Genomic DNA, 17,933 nt, shown 5'->3' with positions numbered 1-17,933 from the left:
CCGCCTCATCCCATGACTGAGATTAGCCTGGGGCCTGACATACAGTGTGTGCTAAATAAATGCTTGATGGGATTCACTAGAACAATGTTTTCCAAGGTGAGACAGCTGTTCTACCTGCCCAGCGTCATGTGAGGTGCTTGTTACAAATGCGAACTCCTGGGCCCCACCCGGAACAGCAGGTTCTGGGGTCTTGGAGTCTGCATTTGTGACAAGCACCCCCAGTGACCCCAGCTGGCACTGCCCAGCACCCCTGTTTCCTGCTGAGGTAGGAGGAGCTTAGGTTTTGGGGCAGGCAACTGAGCCTCAGTTTGCTTACATGTCTGTGAGAACAGAAATATTCCCCTCTTGGGGCTTTGAGGAGGAAAGAATGAGATACCAGGCATGACCCGTAGTAAGTACCCAGAAAATAGGCCAGGTGCTGTGGCTCAAGCTTGTCATCCCAGCACTTTGGGAGGCCGAGGTGAGTGAATCTATTGAGGTCAGGAGTTCAAGACCAGACTGACCAACATGGTGAAACCCCGTCTCTACTAAAAATATAAAAATTAGGTGGGCTTGATGGTGGGCACTTGTAATCCCAGCTACTTGGGAGGCTGAGGCAGGAGAATCGCTTGAACCCAGGAGGTGGAGGTTGCAGTGAGCCGAGAATGCGCCACTGCACTCCAGCCTGGGTGACAGAGTGAGAGTCTGTCTCAAAAAAAGAAAAAAAAAAGTACCCAGGAAATGATATTCCCCCTTCCACCCGCCCATGCCCCTTTGGTGGAGGACCAAGCATCAGCACACCCCCCCCAAAATGGGGACAAGTGGCTATCCTGCCCCTCAGGAGCCTCGTCAGCAGGGCCCGCTCCAAATCGATCTTTTCCCCCCCAGTTTTGCAGACAACGTCAGCATCTCTTGGGGCGGGCGAAGAAAATGCCAGCGTCAGCACACCACATGCCCCAGCCAGACACCGCTGCTCTTTATTAATTAACCGCCAGATGTTAGTTTTGCATCTTTTATCAGGGGGAGGTTTGTCATCGGGATCTTGTATGTCAGGCCATTAGGGAGAGTCAGGAAAACATCCCTTGGGAGACCTGGAGTTGGCAGGGAGCCGGGAAGGAGGACATGAAACCAGCTGTCCAGCCCTCTCCCCTGTGAGCCTTGCAGCCCCCAGCCCAGTGCACACCTCTGCCGCGGCCGCCCCAGCCCCCAGTGCCTCCCTGGCAGTGGCTACAGCAGCCAGCCATCTGGTCCTTTAAGAAAGGTCCCTGAGGAGGCTACTCAGGCACCAGTTCACTGGGGCCACTTTGGGAAGAAAAGCAGCCCCAGCCCTGCTCTCCAGAGCTCACAGTCACAATGGAGAGACAGCCACAATCCAGTAAACCCACATCAACAACATGACGACAAATTGTGATCTGTGTCATGAAGGAAACTGACAAGCTTCAAGGAGACGGCAAACAGCGGGCAGGGGACCTAATTTAGATGAAGCGGTTCCCTCGGGGAGGTGACATTTAAGTGGAATCGTGAAAAAGGGGCCGGGGCAGAAGGTTTCAGGCAGAGGACACAGCAAGGACAAAGGCCCTGGGGCAGGAGCGAGTTTGGCATGCTTAAGGAGCTGAAGAAAGATCCGCAAGGCTGGAGCGTGGTGAAGGAGGCAGCCACCAGGCTGGCGGGGTCGGCTGGGCCCAGACCAGGGGTCCTCAGGGAGCATGTGGAGGAGCGTGAAATTCTTGTCTGGAGGGCACTGAGGAGCCACAGAAGGCTTTGGAGCAGGGGAGCGATGTAGTGAAGGGATTTTCACGTTAGGAAGGTCTCTCTATGCAGAGCAAGGAACAGACTGGCTGCGATATGGTCAATTACAAAGGACAGCAGGACCCAAACAATGGCTTCATCAGGATGCAGCATGTTCCGGGTGCTTCCCGGGTGCCAGGCAGGATTCACACTTACGAGTTTAGGAGGCAGAAATGGCAAGTCTTATTGCCCCATCGCATGTGGGTTGTAAGGAAGAGTAAAGCGTCTAGAGGGTTCCGGGTTCCTCGCGCCACCCACCCCGGAGTCCTTTCATGCTCCCAACAGCCTCTAAGACTGGAATTATGGGTTGTCTGCATTTTACAGATGAAGAAATGGAGTCCCAGAGACATGCAGGTGTGTGCTCAAGGTCACACCGCTAGGAGCAGCAGGTCCTGCATTTGAACCAGGTCTGCCTGCCACCATCTTTACTGTGAACAGCTGCCCGAGCTCAGGCAGGTGGCAAGTAACAGCTCACCTTTACTCTGCTGCTTTGCGATGACTGCGTCATCCTCTCCCAGTAACACAGCAAAGGCCACTGGGCAGAGCAGAGGGAGGGGTCCGCCTCGCTATCTGACCTGACTGGGCAGGGGTCAGCAAGTCCCAGCTCCAGGCTGTCCCAGCCCAAAGGTCAGCGTCACCTCCCTCCAAATAGATATGGCCCCATTACTCTGGGTTATTATTTTCTGCCTGATCCACGCACCATAGGATAAACAGGTGATTACTTCTCCCCTCAGTGCAGTTTCTGATTTGCATATAATAAATATCACCCCCAGGAAGCGTGTATATGTGTGATGTGTGTGTGTGTGCGTGCACACACACGCATGCATCAGGGATTGGAAAACAGAGCTCATGTCTTATTTATGAGGAATAAACAGGAGCACAAGCTCGCATAATCAACCCATATTTAATCTGGCTCTTATTCACCCTTTTGACTCTAATCAGGCCGGGTCTGCAAGTGGCTCTGTGTGCGTGTGTATCTGTGTGTGTGTATGTGTCCACAGGCTACAGGGGGATGCCCCTGCCAGAATCTTCAGCCCACCCTGGTCAGGGCTGATGGTTAGGACATAGACAGCTGAAAACGTCACCTGACCCTAGGGGCTCACCCTGGGGATTCCTCAAGAGGTAGTCGGGGGAAACCAGACTTAAGATCTGGAAGGAGGGCATTTGCTCCCCTCAACAAGCTTGCAGCGCAATTTTAAAAAATATTACCAAAATGTGTCTTGAGCTATCCAAAGTACTTAAAACCAGCAATATAAATTGTGCAGCATTAGCCACAGTTCTGTTTGCAGTGACATCTAACATCACACATTTTTCAGCAAGATAGAAAAGCAAAAGTGAAAAAAAAAAAAAAAAAAAAGCCCAGCAGAATCAAGGGCACATGCTCATACATGCCAGAGCCAAGACTTGAACTTGGGACTCAGGCTTCACGGCCCTGGTTAGTGCCACCTCATCATTCTGGCTTCCTGATCATGAGGAGAAAGAAAAAAACTGGGAGAAACCATCAGTGTGCCCACCTGCTACTCTTCAGCTCCTGTTCCAATGAGAGAGAAACTGAGACCAGAAAAGTGAGGGGATTCACCTATGGCCACGCACAGAACCATGCAAAGCTTGAATTCAAATCCAGGTCTTACTCTTTTGTTACAGTCACTGCTTTGTAGACTGGGAATTCAGTCAGGGCACAGCAGGGACAGCTTGTATTTTCTCCATGATGACTGGGCCCTCATCTGGGGTGGCTTGAATGACTAGAAATATGTCCCAGTTCTGCCGGGTGTGGTGGCTCTCACCTGTAATCCCAGCACTTTGGGAGACCAAGATGGGCAGATGGCTTGAGTCCAGGAGTTCAAGACCAGCCTGGCCGACATGGCAAAACTCTGTCTCTACAAAATATACAAAAGTTAGACAGGCATGGTAGTACACACCTGTAGTCCCAACTACTTGGGAGGCTGAGGGAGGAGGATCATTTGAACTTGGGAGGTTGAGGCTGCAGTGAGCCACGATTGCACCACTGCACTCCAGTGTGGGTGACAGCAAGACTTGGTCAAAAAAAAAAAAAGAAAAAATGAAATGAAAAGAAAAAAGTGTTCCAGTCAAATGGGTTTTCTTGATTTTTCTCCAAGTTGAATATTCTGGGGCTGAAATGCCCACAGTTGTTCTTTCACTCACATATCTGGCTCCCGGAATCAATGGCAAGGACATCTAGAGCTGGCTGAACATGTCCCTCCTCTCCACCCAGCCTCTCCACTTAGCCACCTTTGGACTTCCTCACAATATGGCGGTCTCAGAGTAGTTAGACTTCTTATGTGGCAGCAGGCTTCCACCAGAGAAAACATTCTGAAATCGTGGCTGTTTTCTCTTTTGGTATGCTTGTTTGTTTCTGTGAATACACCGTTTTTGTAAAAACACAAATGATGAGTGTGTGGTGTAAAAATTCAAACAGTAGGCCGGGCGCAGTGGCTCACGCCTGTAATCTCAGCACTTTGGGAGGCCAAGGGGGGTCAAGGGGGGTGGATCACCTGAGGTCAGGAGTTTGAGACCAGCCTGGCCAACATGGTGAAACCCCCACCTCTACTAAAAATACAAAAAATTAGCTGGGCGTGGTGACGGGCCCTATTACTATTATCACCATTCCTACCACTACCATTCCTACCATCACTATTACCATTACCACCATTCCTACCACAACTGCCTGTGATCCAGCTACTTGGGAGCCTGAGGCAGAAGAATCGCTTGAACCCGGGAGGCGGAGGTTACCGTGAGCCAAAATCGCGCCATTGCACTCCAGCCTGGATGACAAGAGCAAGACTCTCAAAAAAAATAAAAAATAAAAAATAAAATAAAAAAAATAAAAAAATTCCAACAGTATGGAAAGTATAAAGATTGGAGAAAAAAAAAATCAGAATTCCACCACCTAGAAATGAACATTTGGTTAATTCTTCTGCAACCAAATTAAAAATCGAAGGGTGAATGGATGAATGAGTGACGAGCAGAAGGATGAATGGGTAAGTATGAGGGTGGTGACTGAGTTGATGGAGAGAAAAAAGAAAAGAAAATTTGGGAGGCCAAGGCAGGCGGATCACTTGAGGTCAGGAGTTCGAGACCATCCTGGCCAACATGGCAAAACCCTGTCTCCACTAAAAAATACCAAAAAAATTAGCTGGGCATTATGGGAGCTTGCCTGTAATCCCAGCTACTCAGGAGGCTGGGGCAGGAGAATCGCTTGAACCTGGGAGCAGAGGTTCCAGTGAGCTGAGATGGTGCCACCGCACTCCAGCCTGGGTGACAGAGTAAGACTCCATTTCAAAAAAAAAAAAAAAAATTGTAACTGTTGAGGATTTTAAGAGTTGAGGAAAGGGACAGCTAAGGTTCTGTGGATGTTGGAAAGGTGGTGGTAAGAGACCTGGCTCGCCAGACCCTCACCCTAGCCACTCAGCAGCCATGACTGAAGCTCATCTGCTGCAGAGTCCAGCTCCCAACGGGATGGTAGAGCATTCTAGAAATAGACCACTTCCCTCTGGTGAGTCATCTAAGAGGAGATGGTCTCTAGCATGGGGGCCCACACCACACAGAGCCAGGATGGTTTACCCTCGACCGTGCCGCCACGCTAGTTACCTGCCTGCATCTTCCTTAACTCAATCCACCTTCAACTCAAACTCTGATCCTTCCCTGCCCTTGAGTCTCTTGCCACCTACAAGGTGGAGTCCAAACTATTACTACCATTCCTACCACCACTATTCCTACCACCACTATTACTAGTACCACCATTCCTACTGCCACTATTACTATCACCACCATTCCTACCACCCCCATTACTATGACCACCATTCCTACCACCCCTATTACTATTACCACCATTCCTACCACCACTATTACCATTGCCACCATTCCTACCACCATTATTACTATTACCATCATTTCTATCACTACCATTCCTATCACCACTATTACTACCACCACTGTTACTATTACCACCATTCCTAGCACCACTATTACTATTACTACCATTCCTACCACTACCATTCCTACCACCACTATTACCATTACCACCATTCCTACACCACTATTACTATTACCAATATTCCTAACACCACTATTAATATTACCACCATTCCTACCACCCCATTACTACTACTATTGCTATCGCTCCTACAATTACCACTATACTCCCATGCTTGCTGTTACTACTACAATTACTATTACTATCCCCACTATTACTATTATTACCACCATTATTGCTACCTTTACTGCCACCACTATTACTGCTATTACTAATTACTACCACTATTATTACCATACTATCAATACCACTAATACTATTGCTACCACCACTGTTACCACAATTACAACTGCCACTATTACTACCACTATTGCTATTGCTTCCCCAGTTACAACTATTACTGTCACAATTGCTGTTACTACTACAATTACAATTATTACTACCACCACTATTCCTGTTACCACCATTGCTACCACCACTATTACTACCACTATTGTTATTGCTCCCACAATTACTACTATTACTCCCACAATTGCTGTTTCTACTACAGTTACTACTGTTACTATCACCACTATTGCTACTATTACTGCTATTACTGATTACTACCGCTATTACTATTGCCACTACTATCAATACCACTGTTACTATTGCTGCCACTATCATTACTACTACTAATTTGCCTTCTCCTTTATTCTTCTGCAGTAATCTTTATTGTTATTTACAATTTTTTACTACAAAGGTAACACATAATTCACTATAGAAAAATTGAGAAATTAGAGATAATTTGAGAGCTTGTTTGGAGGTTCTAGCAGGGGAGTGCAGCTACTCGTATACCCTTGACTGAAGACTGGTCCTCGTCTCTCGGGGATTGCTGTCTCTTTGACCAAGTGTGCAGCTTCAGGAGGGACACACGTGGAGCAGTGAGGGAGGAAGGGGACACCTACCCAGCCAGCCAGATCAGCCGAATCAGCCCTGGCGATCGATGGGGTGACAGACTTCACAGCCAGGTCGCCCTCACACCCAAGAAATCAGAGATAATTTCAAAGAAGAAAGTAAAACTCACCCCCGTACCACCGTCCAGAGGTGTCAGCCCACATTAGATCCCCAGTCCTGGGTGGAGTCTCAGGCGCTCCATGGCCAGCCGCTGGCCACCTTCGCGCCGTATCTCCTCTCTGACCGTGGGCTCCAGCTGGACTGAGTCTCTAATGCTCCCAGAAGCACCTGCCCGCTGTCCCCTTGCCTCTGGGCCTTTGCATATGCTGTTCGGTCTGCATGGCATCGCCTTCCTCTTGGACGTCATCTGGCTATCCCCCTACCCCCCACACCTTTCCATGCTCCCTGGGCTCTGAGCATAGACACCAGGCCCCTAGGGAGCCTTCTCTGAGGACCCACACCCTTTAAGCTGGGTCTGGGGCCCTTGCTGGACCCCCACAGTCCCCAAGTATCCCCAGTTGAAGCCCATTTCACCCTGTGTGATAAGTCCCTGTGTCCCTGTCTGTCTCCCCAACTGTAGAAAGCAGGGGTCATGACTGGGCCACCTCTGTATGCCTGTCACAGGTCTGCCACAGAACATGGGTCTCCATACATGCTCATTGAATGAAGAAGTGAATGCCTCAGTCTGGAAGGGCTTCTTAGAAGAGGTGGCATTCAAGCCAAGCTCTCAAAGGTGGGGAAGAAACTAGTCCAGACATAGGGCCAGGCGGCTTTTCCTGCACCAGACTTTGACCGGGGCTGTCACCTGGGCCCAGAGCGTTTGCAAACCCTCTAGGCTCCCAGCAGCATGTTTGAGGAAGCCAGGCGGCTCCTGCCCTGTCCATGCCACCCCACAGACACCACCAGATGTGAAGAGCAGGAGACCTCTGTGTGCTATTGATTTCTCACAACCACCTGCCAACAGCCAAGGTGAACAGTTCACTTTTATGAATCCTTGTTAACTGTGCGGCAAGAGATATTTCACTTTAAGTGCCCCTTTCTACTGAAAAAGAGAAAAAAATGATAACAGAAAATGTAAGTTATTTCATCATGCGGAGATGCTGAGAGCTCTGAGCCAGGCCTTCAAGGAGACAGAACAGAGGCTAGAACGTGAGGAGGGGAGCCCCTTTCATGCCCCTCCCAACAAGTGGTCAGGCCTCAGGGTCATTCCCAAAGCAGAGACTGGCAGGAAAGTCAAACCTAGCAGGGGAATAAGGTGGGTACAGCTGGCTCCACACATCCAAACAGCAAAGAGAAAAGTACAGGGTTGGTCATGGCAACCTTTAGAAGAAAAAAAAAGCACAAAACTGGAAGCACCCTAAGTATCCATCAATAGGGGGTGCCTAAGTGTAAATGATAACATGGCGTTTGAATGGAGTACTATACATGAGGAAAAAGAATACAGTTTCACAGTGTTTCCATGTCAACCAGTAGAGAAGTATGTGCATGAAATATGACTAAGTGGAACAAGCAAATTATAGACCATTTATAGCATGGTACCATTTATGTAAAAGGAAGCATGTATGTGGTTGATATGCACATAGAAGTATGTGGAGAGAGTTACACAAAAATCTATTCACACGGCTACTCTCTGGGGAGTGAGATGGCAGAACTGAGGATGGGGAACAACTTTTGACCTTCGTTTCATTTACTTTTGTGTTCGTTTTTACTGTGTACAGTATTACTTATTTTCATTCTTTTTGTTTGTTTTTATACTTTTTTTTTTTAAAGACAGGGTCTCACTTTGCCACCCAGGCTGGAGTGCAGTGGCACCATCATAGCTCACTGCAGCCTCAACCTCCAGGATTCAAGCAATCCTCCAGCCTCAGCCTCCCACGTAGTAGGAGCTCCAGGCACTTGTCACCACGTCCAGCTAATTTATTTATTTTTTGTGACGATGGGGTCTCCCTGTGTTTCCCAGGCTCAATATTACTTTTGTAACTTAGAAGCTTCAATCTTTTAAAATGTTAACTTGAGGGGAGGGAGTGCTTTAATTTTTTCCTTTATATCCTTCTCTATTGTTTGAATTTTTTTACAACCATTATGTCTATAAATATGAAAATATAATACAATTGGTTTTGAGATGGAGTCTTGCTCTGTCACCCAGGCTGGAGCACAGTGGCACGATCTCGGCTCACTGCAACCTCTGCCTCCTGGGTTCAAGCAATTCTCCTGTCTTAGCCTCCTGAGTAGCTGGGATTACAGGCGCATGCCACTAAGCCCGGCTAATTTTTGTGGTTTTCTTTCTTTCTTTCTTTTTTTTTTTTTTTTTTTTTTTTTTTTTTTTTTTTTTTTTTTTTTTTTTTTTTGAGAGGGAGTCTGGCTTTGTCCCCCAGGCTGGAGTGCAGTGGCCGGATCTCAGCTCACTGCAAGCTCCGCCTCCCGGGTTTATGCCATTCTCCTGCCTCAGCCTCCCAAGTGGCTGGGACTACAGGCGCCAGCCACCTCGCCTGGCTAGCTTTTTGTATTTTTTAGTAGAGACGGGGTTTCACCGTGTTAGCCAGGATGGTCTCGATCTCCTGACCTCGTGATCCGCCCGTCTCGGCCTCCCAAAGTGCTGGGATTACAGGCTTGAGCCACCGCGCCCAGCCTCTTTTTTTTTTTTTTTTTGAGATGGAGTCTCGCTCTGTTGCCCATTCTGGAGTGCAGTGGCGCAATCTCGGCTCACTGCAAGCTCCGCCTCCCGGGTTCACGCCATTCTCCTGCCTCAGCCTCCCGACTAGCTGGGGCTACAGGCACCCGCCACCACGCCCGGCTAATTTTTTTGTATTTTTAGTAGAGACGGGGTTTCACCATGTTGGCCAAGCTGGTCTTGAACTTCTGACCTCAGGTAATCCACCTGCCTCAGCCTCCCAAAGTGCTGGGATTACAGGCATGAGTCACTGAGCCCTGCCATATAATACAATTTCTTTTTTAACAAAAATATATTGGCTTTGATGTCAAGCAGACCTTGTTCTTGTTCTCAACCTTTCCTTTACCACCTGGTTGATTCAGCCCCTCTAAGTATCAATTTCCTCTGCAGCAAAATTGGGTATTAATAGAATGTACAGGCCAGGTGCTGTGACTCATGCCTATTATCTCGGCACTTTGGGAGGCCAAGGTGGAAAGATCCCTCGAGGCCAGGAGTTCAAGACCAGCCTGGGCAACATAGTGAGATCTCATCTCTACAAAACAAATAAACAAAGAAAGAATTAGCCAGGCATGGTAGTGCATGCCTGTAGTGCTAGCTACTTGGAAGGCTGAGGTGAGAGGATCACTTGAGCCCAGAAGTTCAAGGCTGTAGTGAGTTCTGATCACACCACTGCATTCCAGCCTAGGCAACTGAGAAAACTTCATTTCAAGAGAGAGAGAGAGAGAGAGAGAGAGAGAGAGAGAATGTATGGAGCAAGCATGCATTGCAGTAAATGTCAGCTTTATCATTATGATTATTATACCCCATCAAGGGAGATAGCAAGCTCTTGTACACCATCCCAGTTGGTGAGTTAATGCCCATCCCTGCGACAGGCTCTATAAAGCTGCTTAAAATGTTGTAGACCAGTGGCTCACAAACTGTTTTCAGGAATGTAATTCAGTTACAAATGAAATCTTAGGGGGAAGCCCAGAATGTGTAACACAGGAACGAGAAGATTGTGTCGGCATTCAAAGTGTGACACCCATACTGAGTGGATATTTGCAGCCTTCTGTCCTGTATCCTGTCCCCTTCTTTTGGTGACAATACTCTGGGCTTCCTTTCGGGGGAATTATCCCTCTCCCAACTCTCAAGCCCCTCCACAGCATCAGAAGTGGACATGGACCCAATGCCTAAAGCATCCTCTGGACACAGGGAAAGAAAGGTCAGGGACCAGAATGACCAGTGGGGGCCAGTCAGTCTTGTCACTTCCATGCAAAGTGTGAAGAAAGGGAAGGCCTTTTCCTTTTTTCTTTTTTTTTTTTTGAGACGGAGTCTTGCTCTGTCACCCTGTCACCTGGGCTGGAGTGCAGTGGTGTGATCTTGGCTTACTGCAACCTGTGCCTCCTGGGTTCAAGCGATTCTCCTGCCTCAGCCTATTGAGTAGCTGGGACTACAGGTGCACGCCACCACGCCTGGCAACTTTTTAAATTTTTTTAGTGGAGATCCGGTTTCACCATATTGACCAGGCTGGTCTCCAACTCCTGACCTCGTGATCTGCCTGCCTTGGCCTTCCAAAGTGCTGGGATTACAGACGTGAGCCACCGCGCCCAGCCGGGAAGTTCCTGGATTTGATTTCTTCCTGGATTTGAGCCTGGGATGGGGGTGGGATAAGCCTAGAGCTGCCAGAGGCCACCCTCAGAGCCTACGAATGAGGCCAATACTGGGAAAGGTGAACCAGGGAGACGGAGAAAAACGGGCTCTGGTGATACGGAGGAAAGCCCCTGAATCGCACTGTGGCTGAGGCCAGCACCACCCTCTGGAGTTTTTCTTGCAGGAGCCATTATGCTCTAGTCAACTGGGTTTTCTGTCACTTGCAACCAAAGAAGAGCTAAATGATATAATACATTTATTCATAAAGCCAGTTAGGAAAAAACAATGAAGGTGCTTTGATAGACATTAACATTTGAAATCAGGAGTTAGGGATGACAGCTGCTGTCTTTTATCACCTTTGCATTCAATTTCTTCTTTTTTTTAGTATTAACTTATTTTGTATTTTAGTTTAGTTTTTCAATTGACACATAATAATTGTACATATCGTGATGTTTCTATACATATAATGTATAGTGATCAGATATCAGGGTTATTAGCATATCCATCATCTGAAACATTTCTCATTTTACATGCAACTTATTTCTGTATTTGGTTTTGGTTGCCTGATGGTTCCACTATCAGGGAAATTTGGATTCACAAGTAAGAGGTTGCAAATTGTTTGTGGTTTAATGTGGGACTTGGGTGCCCAAACGCTGGAGCAAGACAGTCAGAGTTCAAATACTCCCCAGCTGTGGGGTCTGGGGCAAGCCACTTGACCTCTCTGAGTCTCAGTGTACTAGCACCCACCTCACAGGAGGGTTGGGAATAGGAGATGAGTGAATACACGATACACGTGAAAGCATTTAGACAGTGCCTGACACCTGGTTTGGGTGAACTCGTGTTCTTATTCTGCCACATTCTAACTCATCGGAGCACCTGTGTGCTGCCTCAGGCTGACAGGTTTACCGGAATAAAACTTCACCTGCTATGTTGGTTTCATTGGCAAACATCCTGAGATGGCAGGGCATGCTTTTATAAAACTTATTTGCAACTGCTTCTCTGTGATTTAGGATTTTCTGGATAGTGACCTTAGAGCCATGCTGTGGGGAGCAAAGGAACCTCTAGAGACATTTTAGGAAAGTGATTTTGAGCTCAACGTGTAGGACATGTTCCAGTGCATGAGACTGTCTAGAGTGGACCAGGCTGCCCTCCAGGTAAGAGCTTCCTGTGTCGAGAAAGTGTTCACAATTAGCTGATTGTCGTGCCGTGAGCATCATAATAGGGATGCCAGCACCAGAAGGAAGGAAGACTTCATTCGCGCATTCATTCATTCGTCAAATGTTTACTGAGTTCTTTTTTTAAGAGTCAAGGTCTCACTCACTCTGTCATCCGGGAGTGTAGTGGTGCCTTCATAGCTCACTGCAGCCTCCATCTGCTGGGCTCAAGGGATCCTCCCAACAACAGGTGCATGCCACCACACCCAGCTAGTTTTTGAATTTTCTGTAGAGACAGGGTCTCACTTTATTGCCCAGGCTGGTCTTGAACTCCTGGCTTCAAGCTATCCTCCTACCTCAGCCCCGCAAAGTGCTGGATTACAGGTATGAGCCACCATGCCCAGCCTCCAGAGTTCTTACAAGGAGGCAGGCACTAGGCTGAACGTCCTCTCTAACTCTCAGATTAGGTCATTTCACAAATAATTTCTTGCTGAGGTAAGAAAGATTCAGCCGGGCGCAGTGGCTCACACCTGTAATCCCAGCACTTTTGGACGCCGAGGCAGGTGGATCACCTGAGCTCAGGAGTTTGAGACCAGCCTGGGCAACATGGTGAAACCCTGTCTCTACCAAAAATACAAATAATAATAATAATAATAATAATAATAATAATTAGCTGGGCATGGTGGCATTTTAAAAATTAGCTGAGCCTGGTGGCACATGCTTGTGGTCTCAGCTACTCAGGAGGCTGAGGCAGGAGGGTCACCTGAACCCAGGAGTTCAAGACCAGCCTGTGCAACATAGTGAGACCCGGTCTCTACAGAAATTTTAAAATTTAGCCTGGCATGGTGGTCCACACCTGTAGTACCAGCTACTTGGAAGGCTGAGGTAGAAGGTTCTCTTAAGCCTGGGAGGCAGAAGTGGCAATGAACCGAGATCACACCCCTGAACTCCAACCTGGGTGACAGAGTGAGACTCCGTCTCAAAAAAAGAAAGAAAAAGAGAAAGATTCCTTCCACCTGCTTCTGTGGGCTGTTTTCATTTTTAAAGAGGATCAACCGTGCATGCTTCATGCTAAGGAGTGGGTTTCTAATGGTGGCCCCTCAGGCACCGTTGCCGCTTACCTGGGAGTAGAGCGGGGAGGCAGCCCCACCTGCCTTGCTACACATCTTACCTGCCAATGTGAACAGAACAAGGGAGAAAGACACACCCCCAACACCTCCCACCAAGGTAGGATTTCAGATCATAACATCAGTATTAAAAGTGAACAGCTAAGCCAGGTGCCGTGGCTCACACCTGTAATCCCAGCATTTAGGAGGCCCAAGCGGGTGGATCACTTGAGGTCAGGAGTTTGAGACCAGCCCAGTCAACATGGTGAAACCCCATATCTACTAAAAATACAAAAATTAGCCAGGCATGGTGGGTGCCTGTAGTCCCAGCTACTCAGTAGGCTGAGACAGGAGAATCACTTGAACCTGGAAGGTGGAGGTTGCAGTGAGTCGAGATCATGCCACTGCACTCCAGCCTGAGCAACAGAGTGACACTCTGTCTCAAAAAAAAAAAAAAAAAAAAAGTGACAAGCTAAGCATGTAACACATGTGACCTCATTTCCTCTCAGCTGCCCTGGGTTAGGGAGAGGGCTTGGGTGGGAAGGTGGGGACAGGCAGGCAGTTTGGAAGCAGATCGCCCTCCCCTACTCACTCACTCACCAACACCTCCCCTCCACACCAGAAGACCTCAACCTCCTCTATCCCTGGGTGAACAAACAGGCAGGTTGGAGAGCAGACAGTGGCACCAGCAGCAGGAACAGCAGATCAATCAAATTGTCTTCACCAGAAAGCCTAGGTCAGGTGCCTGGAAAGAAAGCATCCATCAAGGGGTAGAACGTTGGCCTTCAAGGAGTGTCCAGTAGGCCCTGGAAGGTCCTAGCTCCCTGGAACAGAAGAACATCTCTATTTATTGAGCATTTTCTGTGTGTCTGATAGTAATGACAATAAGAGCTGGCATGTATTCAGTCCACATCCGGTTTAAGCCTCATAGAACTTCTGTGAGGCGATCGAGGTGACCCTCTTTTTATTTCAGATAAGAAACCTGGGGCTCAGAGAGGCAGAATGTCTCTTCCAATTAGCAGGCCTGCCTGGCTTCAAAGCCCCTGCCCTCCCCACTCTGCTACCCAGCATTCTGTGACTCCCATAATCCTCCCGAAACCTCCAAGGGTGCTTTTATGCCCATTTCACAGGTACAGAAACAGAGGTTCAGAGAGGCAAAGTCACTTGCCCAAAGACCCACAAGAGCTGAACTGGCCCTCAGCCCAGTTCCATCTGACCTCCAGTCCTGGGGCTTCCCCTCACCTGGGCCTCCGTGAGCAAGAACCTCAAGGAGACAGAGTGTGGTACACAGGCTCATTTCTGGCTCAGGGGGCAGTGTGTGTGGTAGCAGGAGAAGGCTCCAGGCCCATCATAGAAAGGCATAGCCCCCCACCTCTCTCTGCAGCCTGGGGAAAATCTCACTTCCTACAGGGGCTGCTGCTCTAGCCAATTAATCTTCACATTTCTCCTTCTAAATGTAAATGGCAGGTGAGTGGGATGTTATGGGTTTTGGAAAAATAAAAAGCAACACAAAAGTAATTTGTGTTCGATTTGTGTGCAGCTCTTGACAAAGCCCCAAAGAGACAAGGACTCCCCAGCCCTAAGTTCCATTCTGGGCCTCCACCTTGGAGGGTGGGGAGGGCTCAGTGAGGAATGAACAGGTTCTTCACATCTCTCGACTTCTGGGAAGGACAGCCTCCCCCGCCCTGCGCCCCACCCTCCTTCTCCCCTCACCTCTCCTTTGTCTCTCTCCTCCCTTTCCCAGCTCTCTGCTTCTCTCTCTCCCCAACCCCCAGAACTCCGCTGGTGCACTGCACCGAGAGGCAATTTATAAAGCAGATGTTTACTGCAAGGTTTTACACAAGCTTGGTGCCTCGCCAAACGTTATAGTAATTGGAGGCTGCGTTTAATTACTGATCAATGTAAAGTTAGGAAGAGACAGGCTCGGAAAATGCCTCTGGTCTAGACTTTCCTCTCTGCCTCCAAGAAGGCAAGAGCTCCTGAGCTGAGGCCTGAGTAGCAGCAAGAATGAGTAAAGCAGGCTTGCAAGTAGCTACTGGCCCACTGGGCTCTAGGAAATGGCACTGGGGAGAAGAGACCAGATTTTGTTACAACCATTCCTCTTCTTGCTAACTCATTATTGTTGATGCCTTCTTTGTGCCAGAACTGTGCTGGGCACTGGGGTCACAGGGATTAATGAATTTCTCCTAGTGCCTGGGCTAGGTGATTTACATACATTATTATTCAATAGAAGACAGGTAGGGTAGCCAAGCTCTAAGTCCAGAAGTGATAGCTCGTGACTTCCAAGGCTAAGTCATTACAGACACTGCAGCCTCTGTCTTGTTCTCTTAGATCATTTGCTCCAGGGGAAGCCGGCCACCATATCATGAGGACACTCAGGCAACCCTGTGGGGAGATCCACGTGGGGAGGAACTGAGGAGCCACCTTGAGGATTGGATCCTCAAGCTCAGTCAAGCCTGCGGATGGCTGCAGTCCTGGCCAACATCATTAACTGCAGCTTCACAAGGGACACCAAACCAAAGCCACCCAGGTAAGCCACTCCCAGGTTCCTGACTCACAGAAACTATGAATGCTAAATATTTATTGTGTTAACTCACAACATTTTAGACTAATAGGTAACTAATACAACAGCCATGGAAAAGAAGGAAATATAAGGAAGCCTGATAAGTAGGAAACACAAATAAATATGGCAAGAAAGAGTCCAGCCATATAGTTACATAATTATATAATAGATATATATAAAAGATAGATTGAGGCAAGGTGCGGTGGCTCATACCTGTAATCCCAACAGTTTGAGAGGCCAAGGCAGGAGGATCAGTTGAGGCCAGGAGTTCAAGACCAGCCTGGGCAATATAGCTAGACCTCATCTCTATTAAAAATAAATTTTTAAAAAAGATAGATAGAGATAGATATGGCTATAGATATATATGAATGTAGATATGGATACAGATATTTTGATATATTGATATATATATATATTTTTTTTTTTTTTTTTTTTTTTTTTTTGAGGCGGAGTCTCGCTCTGTCGCCCGGACTGGAGTGCAGTGGCCGGATCTCAGCTCACTGCAAGCTCCGCCTCCCGGGTTTACACCATTCTCCTGCCTCAGCCTCCCGAGTAGTTGGGACTACAGGCGCCTGCCACCTCCCTGGCTAGTTTTTGTATTGTTAGTAGAGACGGGGTTTCACCGTGTTAGCCAGGATGGTCTCGATCTCCTGACCTCGTGATCCGCCCGTCTCGGCCTCTCAAAGTGCTGGGATTACAGGCTTGAGCCACCGCGCCTGGCCTGATATATATTTTATATGTGATAACAATATAATCACAATAAATGTGAATGAGTTAAATTCATCAATTAAAAAATAGTATTTCATTCTTTTCTCACTATAACCCCAGGAGATAAACATTATTATATCCACTTTACAGGTAAAAAAATTGAGGCTCAGAATGGGAAAGAAACTTGCCCAAGGTCTCTGAACTCAAAAATGGTAAGGTTGTGATTCGAACCCAGGTCTTTCTGAATCCAAAGCCCAGAGACTCTAACACCACACTGTCTTGCTGTGTCCTTGTCATAGAAGAGGAAACTGAGACTCAGAAAGGGTGAGTGACTTGCTTAGGGTCACACAGCAAGGCATTGCAAAGCTGGAGTCAGAGCCAGGCACCTGACTCGTTGTCTGGTGTCTGCCCAGTGACCTTTGGAGCTCTGTCATCAATGCACAAGCATCTCAGGGGTATTCTGTCTTTGTAGCTGTTTAAGACAGCTGGGGACCCTTGACTGTGGCCAGAGAGACCCTTTAGGGTCAGATGGTGGGGCCTCCTCAGGGGAGGACACCAGCACAAAGCAACATGCAGGAGTGCAGGATGGGGGTGGCTTAATGCATTGAGCTGAACTCCGGTAATTACATCAAGGCCAGAAGCATAATTTGTATCTGGGTGATGAATGTCTGTGTTTTCGGGCCTGATTGCCCTATTTACATTTGGAATTTGCTGATCTATTATTAATGTTTCCTGGAGGCCAGGGTGACGGGTAGGTGCAGCTGGGGAGCCCTCTTCCCCCCGATCCAGGGAATACTAGTTCTTAGGCCCTACCTAATCCAAGCCCCGTCCATCCCCTCCTTGTGTAACCCTGACCTTTATGGGGCTCTCTTGGACCAACTGGCATGAGTCTACCTGAGATGAAATTTCCCAACCTCTTACAGATCTGTGCACGCACCCTCAGATATACATATGTGGCAGGCACAGTAATTGCATACTCACACACTCACACCTATGTATATACATACCCACCTCCTTACCTACCCATAAACACCTTCACACAAACATGCACATACATGGAATGCATATGCATGTGCATGCAAACACTCATGTGTACATGTACACACACGTACAGCCTGCACACATGCCATCACATGCACTGACCATGCTGAGAACAGCATAGCAGCTTTCCACGGTCTCCCAGTCAAAGAGTGGTGATGGTCGAGTCCATGAACCATGGGCCCAGATGACTTGCATTTGAATCCCAACTCTGCCACTTACCAGCTGTGTGATCTTAAGCAAGTTACTTCACCTCTCTGTGCTCTGTTTCCCTCTATGTAAAATGAGGATGATAACCTTATTCATAAGATTGTTATGAGGAAGTAATGAGCTAACGCAACAGCCTTGCCTAATGTGTGGTAAGCACTGG

This window comes from Rhinopithecus roxellana, chromosome 10, assembly GCF_007565055.1.
Source record: "Rhinopithecus roxellana isolate Shanxi Qingling chromosome 10, ASM756505v1, whole genome shotgun sequence".
Classification (NCBI taxonomy): Eukaryota; Metazoa; Chordata; class Mammalia; order Primates; family Cercopithecidae; genus Rhinopithecus; species Rhinopithecus roxellana.
This window is presented reverse-complemented; position numbering follows the sequence as displayed.